Source organism: Medicago sativa, chromosome 2 (genome assembly GCF_051527215.1).
Source record: "Medicago sativa cultivar Bolivia chromosome 2, Bolivia_mono, whole genome shotgun sequence".
In the NCBI taxonomy this organism is placed as follows: Eukaryota; Viridiplantae; Streptophyta; class Magnoliopsida; order Fabales; family Fabaceae; genus Medicago; species Medicago sativa.
The window spans coordinates 79,113,139-79,122,372 of NC_140750.1; positions in this window are offsets into that span (position 1 = coordinate 79,113,139).

Sequence of the window (9,234 nt, forward strand, 5' to 3'; positions counted from 1 at the left end):
AAGACTCACAAGATTTTCACAAGTACCAAACCTCTGCTGAAATTGTTCTGCATTCACTTAGAATTTCTGTGTCTCAAAGTCATATCTTAGAAATTCTTAAGTCCATTGAGTCTGTATCTGATTTGTATTGTGAGCACCTCTGATTGTATATCAAGTGTTCAACCTTAAACAATTTTCTGTGTAATTTTGTTTAGTTAGGAAGTCTCTTGCAGTTGTGCTTGAGCAGGAAGTCTCTTGATTGTGTTCTTGAGCAAAGGAAGTCTCTTGCTTGTGTGCTTGAGCATTGGAAGTCTCTTGCTTGTGTGCTTGAGCATTTGTAATCAGATATTACTCATAGTGAAATCTCCTTGGAAGTGCAAGGGGGACTGGACTACTTCCGGATTGTGGAAGGAACCAGTATAATTGCTTTGTGTCGTTCTTCTTCTCTCTCTCTCTGTTTTATTCCGCTGCATTTAGATTCTGATTATCACTTCAGAAGCTGTCTCGCTTAGCTTCTGATCAGTGTGTTCAGTTTTTAGGAGAAACGAAGAATTTTTCTAAAACACAATTCAACCCCCCTTCTTGTGTTTTTCTCACCTTCAATTGGTATCTAGAGCCTGGTTCTGTTGTGTAACACTTAACCGTGCAACAGTCAAAGATCTGAGAAAAACATGTCTACTCCTACTCCTACTGGTCCTGGTGATACTAGCTATAAACATGTCTCACATGATTATAGTGATAGTAAGAAAACCAGTATTGGAAAAGTTCCAAAGTTCAATGGAGATGCTGAAGAGTTCTCTTGGTGGAAGACCAACTTTTACAGTTACATCATGAGCCTAGATGAAGAATTATGGGATATTCTGGAAGATGGTGTTGGTGATTTAGTCCTTGATGAAGAAGGAGCTGCTGTGGATAGAAAGAAACATACTCCAGAACTGAGGAAACTTTACAAGAAGCATCATATTATCAGAGGAGCTCTTGTCACTGCCATACCCAAAGCAGAATACATGAAGATGAGTGACAAATCCACTGCTAAAGCTATGTTTGCTTCTCTCTGTTCAAATTATGAAGGGAGCAAGAAAGTCAAAGAAGCAAAGGCTCTCCTGCTTGTACATCAGTATGAGTTATTCAAAATGAAGGATGATGAAACTATTGAGGAGATGTACTCAAGGTTTCAAACCTTAGTTTCTGGTCTACAGATTCTAAAGAAGAGCTATGTTGCTTCTGATCATGTAAGCAAGATACTCAGAAGCTTACCTGCCAGATGGAGACCAAAAGTGACTGCCATTGAGGAAGCTAAAGATTTAAACACTTTAAGTGTCGAAGATCTTGTTAGTTCTCTCAAAGTTCATGAGTTAAGTCTTAATGAACATGAGTCTACTAAGAAGAGTAAATCAATAGCTCTTCCATCCAAAGGCAAGTCATCAAAAGCTCTCAAAGTGGTTGAATCTGAAGAGGAAGAACAGTCAAGTTCAGACTCTGAACCAGATGCTGCAGAAATGGCCATGCTCTCAAACAGACTTCAATATCTGGCCAAGAAGAACAGAAAGTTTCTCTCCAGAAGGGGTAACTCCAGAAGCTCAAGGAAAGAAGATCAGAAGGGATGCTTCAACTGTAAGAAGCCAGGTCACTTCATTGCTGAATGCCCTGATCTTCAAAGAGAAAAGTCAAAGGACAAGTCAAAGAGGTCTACATTCAAACCAAGCAAATTCAAGAAGCAGATTAAGCAGAGTTTAATGGCAACCTGGGATGATTTGGGTAGTGAATCTGGATCTGATAAAGAGGAAGCTGATGAAGATGCGAAGGTAGCTGTTGGGTTGGTAGCAACAGCAACTTCAGAAGCTGGGTCAGATTCAGACTCAGAAGATGAAAACGAGGTATATTCCAAAATTCCCAGAGATGAACTTGTTGAGTCACTTAAAGAACTTCTTACACATTTTGAAGTAAGAACCAATGAGTTGAAGGATTTAAAAGAAAAATATGCTGATTTGGTACAACAGCAAAAATCAACTTTATTGGATCTGAAAGCTTCTGAACAAGGACTTAGGGGCTTTGACTTCATGTGTAAAACATATGAAGATCAGCTCAGGTTCTTATGTCAGAAGCTACAAGAAAAGTGTAATGAAAAACCTTTAAGTAACCATGAAATTGCTCTTGAAGATTTTATTATATCTGGCATTGACAGAAGCAGAGTGGCTTCTATGATTTATAGCATTTACAAGAACAATGGCAGAGGAATTGGTTTTCCAGAAGTGAAACTGGAGAAAACCAATCTAAAGTCTTGTTGTGAATGCATCAAGGAAGGTCTGAAAACATTCTTTGTACCAGAAGGGGCTGAGTTGGAAACTGTTGTTCAATCAGAACCTGAAGCTTCTAGTTCTAAGGCTAAGATTACTTCAAAGCCAAAGAACTCTAAGTCAAAGGCTATGATCAAATCTGATTCCAAAACTTCAAAGGTTAGGATCCTGAAAAGATCAGAACCTATTCCTCAGAGTCTGGTGAAACCAAAATCTGGGGTTCTGAAGTCTAAGTTTCAGAAGAAGACAGTTACTGCTTCTGAACTACCAAAACCTAAGGTGATGGTTAATCAGAAGCAACCCAACTCACAGCACAAGGTACAAGAAGTGAAGAGTAAAGCCTTAAGTACTAACCTTCCAGGACCCATAGAACAATGGGTACCTAAATCTAAAAATGTCAATGATGCAGGTATGTCTAAGAGCAGTGCCAAAGCAAAGATCATGGTACCTAGACAGTGGTTGCTCAAGACACATGACAGGAGACAAGTCCATGTTCCTCAGCCTAACAATGAAAGAGGGAGGAAATGTGAAGTTTGGAGGCAACCAGTCAGGCAAGATCATAGGTACAGGAACTATTGGTAACTCCTCTACCTCAATTAATAATGTATGGTTGGTAGATGGTCTTGAACATAACCTTTTGAGCATTAGTCAATTTTGTGATAATGGTTATGATGTGCTTTTTGAAAAACCCAACTGTACAGTAATCAACAAGGAAGACAAATCCATTGTGTTCAAAGGAAAGAGAGTTGACAATGTCTATAAAATCAATTTTTCTGAACTGGCTGATCAGAAGGTGATGTGCCTACTATCAGTGAATGATAAGAAATGGATGTGGCACAGAAGGTTGGGACATGCTAACTGGAGGTTAATCTCTAAGCTTAGTAAGTTACAACTTGTGAAAGGGCTACCAGACATTGACTATTATTCAGATGCACTCTGTGGTGCATGTCAGAGAGGGAAAATTGTGAAATCATCTTTTAAAACAAAAGATATTGTTTCAACCTCAAGACCTTTAGAATTACTCCATATTGATTTATTTGGACCAGTAATTACTGCATCCTTATATGGAAGTAGATATGGATTAGTCATTGTTGATGATTACAGCAGATGGACTTGGGTGAAATTCATAAAGAGTAAAGATGTTGCGTGTGATGTATTCAGTAGCTTCTGCACTCAAATTCAATCTGAAAAAGAATCAAAAATTTTGAAAGTCAGAAGTGATCATGGTGGAGAATTTGAAAATGAGCCATTTGAAGCTTTTTGTGAAAAACATGGAATTTTCCATGAATTCTCTTCTCCTAGAACACCACAAGAAAATGGGGTTGTAGAGAGAAAGAATAGAACTTTACAAGAAATGGCCAGAACCATGATTCATGAAAACAATTTACCAAAACATTTTTGGGCAGAAGCAGTGAATACAGCATGCTATGTTCAAAACAGGATCTATATTAGACCTATTTTGGAGAAAACAGCATATGAACTCTTTAAAGGAAGAAAACCCAATATCTCTTACTTTCATCAATTTGGATGTACATGTTACATTCTGAACAACAAGCTCTACCTAAAGAAATTTGATGCCAAGGCCCAAAGAGGAATCTTTTTAGGTTACTCTGAAAGGTCAAAGGCATACAGGGTGTATAATTCAGAAACACTCTGTGTTGAAGAATCTATGCACGTTATATTTGATGACAAAGAGCTTGAAGATAAAACTTCAAAGCAAGGTGAAAGTTTTGCAGAGATACAGGTTCCTGAAGCTACTCCAGAACCTGATCAGATAGCTGAGTCTGAAGATAGTCCAGAAGCTGAACCCACATCAGAAGCACAAGATGAAGCTGCTTCTGATGAAGCACAAGATGACTCACATCAAGAAGATCCTCCCAGAAACTCATTCAAACACAAGTCTTCACATCCTGAAGAGCTAATCATTGGAAACAAAGATAGTCCAAGAAGAACAAGATCACATTTCAGACAAGAAGAGTCAATGATTGGACTAATCTCAATGATTGAACCTACAACAGTTGATGAAGCACTTTCAGATGATGGATGGATCCTAGCTATGCAAGAAGAGTTGAATCAATTTCAAAGAAATGATGTGTGGGATCTGGTACCCAAACCTCAGCACAAGAACATTATTGGAACAAAATGGGTATTCAGAAACAAGCTGAATGAGCAAGGTGAAGTAACAAGAAACAAAGCCAGACTTGTTGCACAAGGGTATAGTCAACAAGAAGGCATTGATTACACTGAAACGTTTGCTCCAGTTGCAAGATTGGAAGCAATCAGGTTACTTCTTTCCTATGCAGTTAATCATGGCATAATATTATATCAGATGGATGTCAAGAGTGCATTTCTCAATGGTGTCATAGAAGAAGAAGTGTATGTTAAGCAACCTCCTGGATTTGAGGATATTAAATATCCTGACCATGTTTTTAAATTGAAGAAATCACTATATGGCTTGAAACAAGCTCCCAGAGCTTGGTATGATAGACTAAGTAATTTCTTAATCAAAAATGATTTTAAGAGAGGACAGGTTGACACTACACTCTTCAGAAGGACCCTTGGGAAAGATACTCTTGTTGTGCAAATATATGTTGATGATATAATATTTGGTTCTACTAATGCATCTCTTTGCAAGGAATTTTCTGAGTTAATGCAGGATGAATTTGAAATGAGCATGATGGGAGAGCTGAAGTTCTTCCTTGGCATTCAAATCAATCAATGCAAAGATGGAGTCTATGTTCATCAATCAAAGTACACAAAGGAGCTTCTGAAGAAGTTCAAACTTGAAGATTGTAAAGTGATGAACACTCCAATGCATCCTACGTGCAACCTGAGCAAAGAAGATGAAGGAACTAAAGTAGATCAGAAGCTGTATAGAGGTATGATTGGTTCTTTGTTATACCTCACTGCATCTAGGCCAGATATTTTATTCAGTGTATGCTTGTGTGCAAGATTCCAATCAGATCCTAGAGAATCTCATATGACTGCTGTCAAGAGAATCTTCAGGTATTTGAAAGGAACAACCAATCTTGGACTCCTTTATAGGAAATCCTTAGATTATAAGCTAATTGGATTCTGTGATGCTGATTATGCTGGTGATAGGATTGAAAGAAAGTCAACCAGTGGCAATTGTCAATTTCTGGGTGATAATCTTATATCCTGGGCTAGCAAAAGACAAACAACTATTGCTATGTCTACAGCAGAAGCAGAATACATTTCAGCTGCAAGTTGTTGTACACAACTACTTTGGATGAAACATCAGTTGGAAGATTATCAGATAACTGCTAACAGTATTCCCATTTATTGTGATAATACTGCTGCTATTTGTTTGTCTAAAAATCCAATTTTGCATTCAAGAGCGAAGCACATTGAAATCAAACACCATTTTATCAGAGATTATGTTCAAAAAGGAATTTTAGATATACAATTCATTGATACTGAAAATCAATGGGCTGATATATTTACTAAGCCTTTAACTGTTGAAAGATTTGATTTTATAAAGAAAAATTTGAACATGCACTTTGTATCTGATTAAATGCTTGCTTGCTCCTGAATAGGATTTTAGGTTCTGAAGTTAGTTCAGAAGCAGTAGTCCATCAGAAGCTCTTTATTGAGGTTCTGAGGAAAACTCGCTTCTGATGACGTCAGCATCTGAAGTCCAGAAGTTGGATTTATTGCTTCTGAATAGTTGAATTAGTGGAAACGTTGGGAGTTACTTTTTAAAAGTAACTTCTGGCCCACTAACTTGGTAGTTACTCTGTGAACTTCTTACGTGGCCTGTATGTGTTGGTGTATAACTAAAAAGGGCAATGATGATTTAATAGCTTTGAAAGTACTTTTCACGCGCCCCCAATTTTGTCATTAATGTTATGTTTGTTTGTCTCTTTTGAATTGCAATCGTTTTACTTTTAACACTTTGTCAATTCACACACTACTCACTCACAACAAACACATTTGCTCTCAAACCTCTTGCGAAGTAAGCGCATTCTCTCAACCTTAGAACCCTAAAATCTTCATCTTCTTCAAATCTTCGTCAATCATCAAATGGCATCATCAAGCTCGCAACGAGAAGTTTCAGTATCTACTTCACGAATGATCCCTGAATATGACTACAAAGGAAGAAGCATGAAATTGGAAGAATGGGAACTACAGGTTCAAATAGAAAATCCGGTGGATTTTGAATCACTCGCCTTCCATGAGTGTTGGATCAGAAGCTACTATGAAAAGCAGGAACTTATGCATTACTTCAAGATGTTGAATGGACCAACATACGAAGCATTGGTAAGACACTTCTGGGTGAGGGCTAAGGTTTATGACAAAGCTGCGTCTATAACTGAAGAAAGTCAAATGGTGTTGATTTATCCCGAACTGGAAGGGAAGACCAGAGAAGAAATGGGTCTTGAGCCATTTACAGGTATTGAAATCAGGTCAAGTATTTGTGGTATTCCAGTAAGAATTGCGGAATGGCAGATAGAAGCTGTACTCTGTAGAGAGGCCTCTGGAAAATACTCTGGAATTGATCTCTCAAATACAGCTGAAGAACGCCTCTGGAAAGAGAAAGTAAACTTGGCCCTGTACAACTCAACACAAGCAGGAAAGTATGCTGATCTAAGCATGGATAAGAAGCTGCTTCTGAAGATTCAGAATGAGGACTTACTTCCATGTGGTGGAAGTGAGAAACCCAATTTGGCACAAAAGGTCTTTCTTCAACACTTCATTAAGAAGGAGAAAGTGAACGTGCCAAAATATATGTTCAAATACTTGATAGAGTGTCTGAAACAGAGTCAGCTGCAGAATAGAACCTGGGTACCTTATGGAAGACTCTTGTCAGAAATATTCTATCAAGGAGGAGTCTTGGACAAGCTAAGCAGTGCTGAAGCCTTCACAGACGAGTTGCTTGATACTAAAACTGGAAAGTTCATTAATGCACAAACCCTCAAGAATATGAAGTTGATCCCTGCTGTCACCAAGCTTCATACAGATTTGAGTGAATCACTTGTTAAGTCTGATCTTATGAAGGACTTTCCACCCATCTGCAAGAAGGATCCCATTGAAGTGCAGATGTACTATATAAAGGAACATTTTGAGGCAACCAATGAGAGAATCAGATTGGAAGATATTCCAGAGGAAATGTATGGTGGTGCTCTGCCACGAGCCAGAGGCAGAAAGTCAAAAAGAAAGATGAATGCAGAGCAATATCTAGAGGTTGAACAATCTGCTAAAAAGGCGAAAGTTGCTGTTGACAAGCTCAAGATTGGTGGTTCATCAATACCTTCAATCGAAGAAGCTATTGAAAACATGGATTCCAGGATGATCATGGATGTTGGCATTACTCTTGATCAACCTGCAATACCAAAGAAGAAAAGGAAGCAAGCAGTAAGGAGAACCAAGAACTTCCCTCATGTGTCTAAGAAGACTGAAGCTGCTACTAGTGTGTCAGAAGCTATTGGAAAAGCTATGGAGATTGCTGCTGAGCTACAAGAGTCTGTAGTTTCAGAAGCCAAGCAACTGTTGCTGATGACCAGTGAGTCTGTTAAAGAGGATTCTGATCCTGAACCAGAGAAGGTAATTAATATATCATCAGATTCCGCATCCTCACCATTATCAGATTCTGATGATTCTGATGATGATATACCCTTAGCCCAACTCTTTCAAAAACCAGTAAAAAGCCAGCCAACATCAACCAAAACCAACAAAAAGCCCTCTCAGTCAACTACTTATGAACCAGTTGGTCACATAATTAATGAGAAGTTGGCTGAAATGGCTGTGCAGAGAGAAAGAGTCATTGAGACTATCTTTCGCCTTAACCCTCAACCTCTTAACATTCAACCTCTCAACATGATTCCTCCAGAAAATGTTGAGTTTACCTCAGAAAAGGCCTCTGAAGCAACTCCAGAAGCAGCTGCTTCTGAAAATGTTGTTTCAGAAAACCCCCATCAACAAACACTTGAACCACAAAAACCCACAACACCCCCACAATCACCAATAGCCATCATTGACCCCCAACTCAACAATCAAACAACAACTTCACCACAACAACCACCAACTGAAACTGAGTTTCAACCTTTACCTGAACACTCTCCAGAACCAACTCCCATGGATGTTGACATCTCTCTAGTCAATGTTCAAGCCTCAACCTCCACCACACACTTTGCCTCTGACCAGCCTTCATCTTCAAACACACAAACACACTTTACCATTCCAGTTCCTAACCCTGTTCAAGATTTGGAAATCAATGATTCTGATCTTGAAATCCTTGAACAACCACCCACAGACATCCTGGAATCTGGATATATTAATTCTGAGCTTCTGACAATTCTGAGTCAATTGCATAATCTGGTGGATCAAAGAGGGACAATTGATCTCACAGGTGCATATGAAGACTCCTGGGCATCTCTTCAGAACCGGGCAACTGAGCTAATTGAAAGCATAAGGGCTAAGTGCATCAGAAGCAAGGAAGCTACTGTCAGGAAGCTAATGGAAAATCTGAATCAGAGTCTTAGAGTAAGAAGTTCTACACTGCTCCTGGCAAACCAGCCTTTCTTCTTAGAAACGGATTACTTGACCAGAGAAGCAAGGTTGTGTAAGCTTCTGAAGAAACAGATGGCACAGCAGCAGCAAGAAGCTAAGGAAAGGGAACAGGCTCTTCTCCAGAGGCAACAACAGCTTGAAGAACTGTTGCAGAAGAAGATTGAAGAAATGGAGGAGATGAAGAAACAACAACAAACCAACCCTTAGTTGCACACCCTTGTGTTTTTCTTTTTGTTTGTTGTTTGTTTTAAATTCCTAGTCCTTGCTTCTGAAACCATCGTGTTTTATTTCTCTATGCTTCTGAATGCTTACTGATTCTGACTGTTTAGCTGCTTCTGATATTTTAGATATTCATGTTCATATATTTTTGATCTGATTTATTTAATTAATTTCTTGTATACTCTCTTTTGTTTGAGTTTTTTCTCAA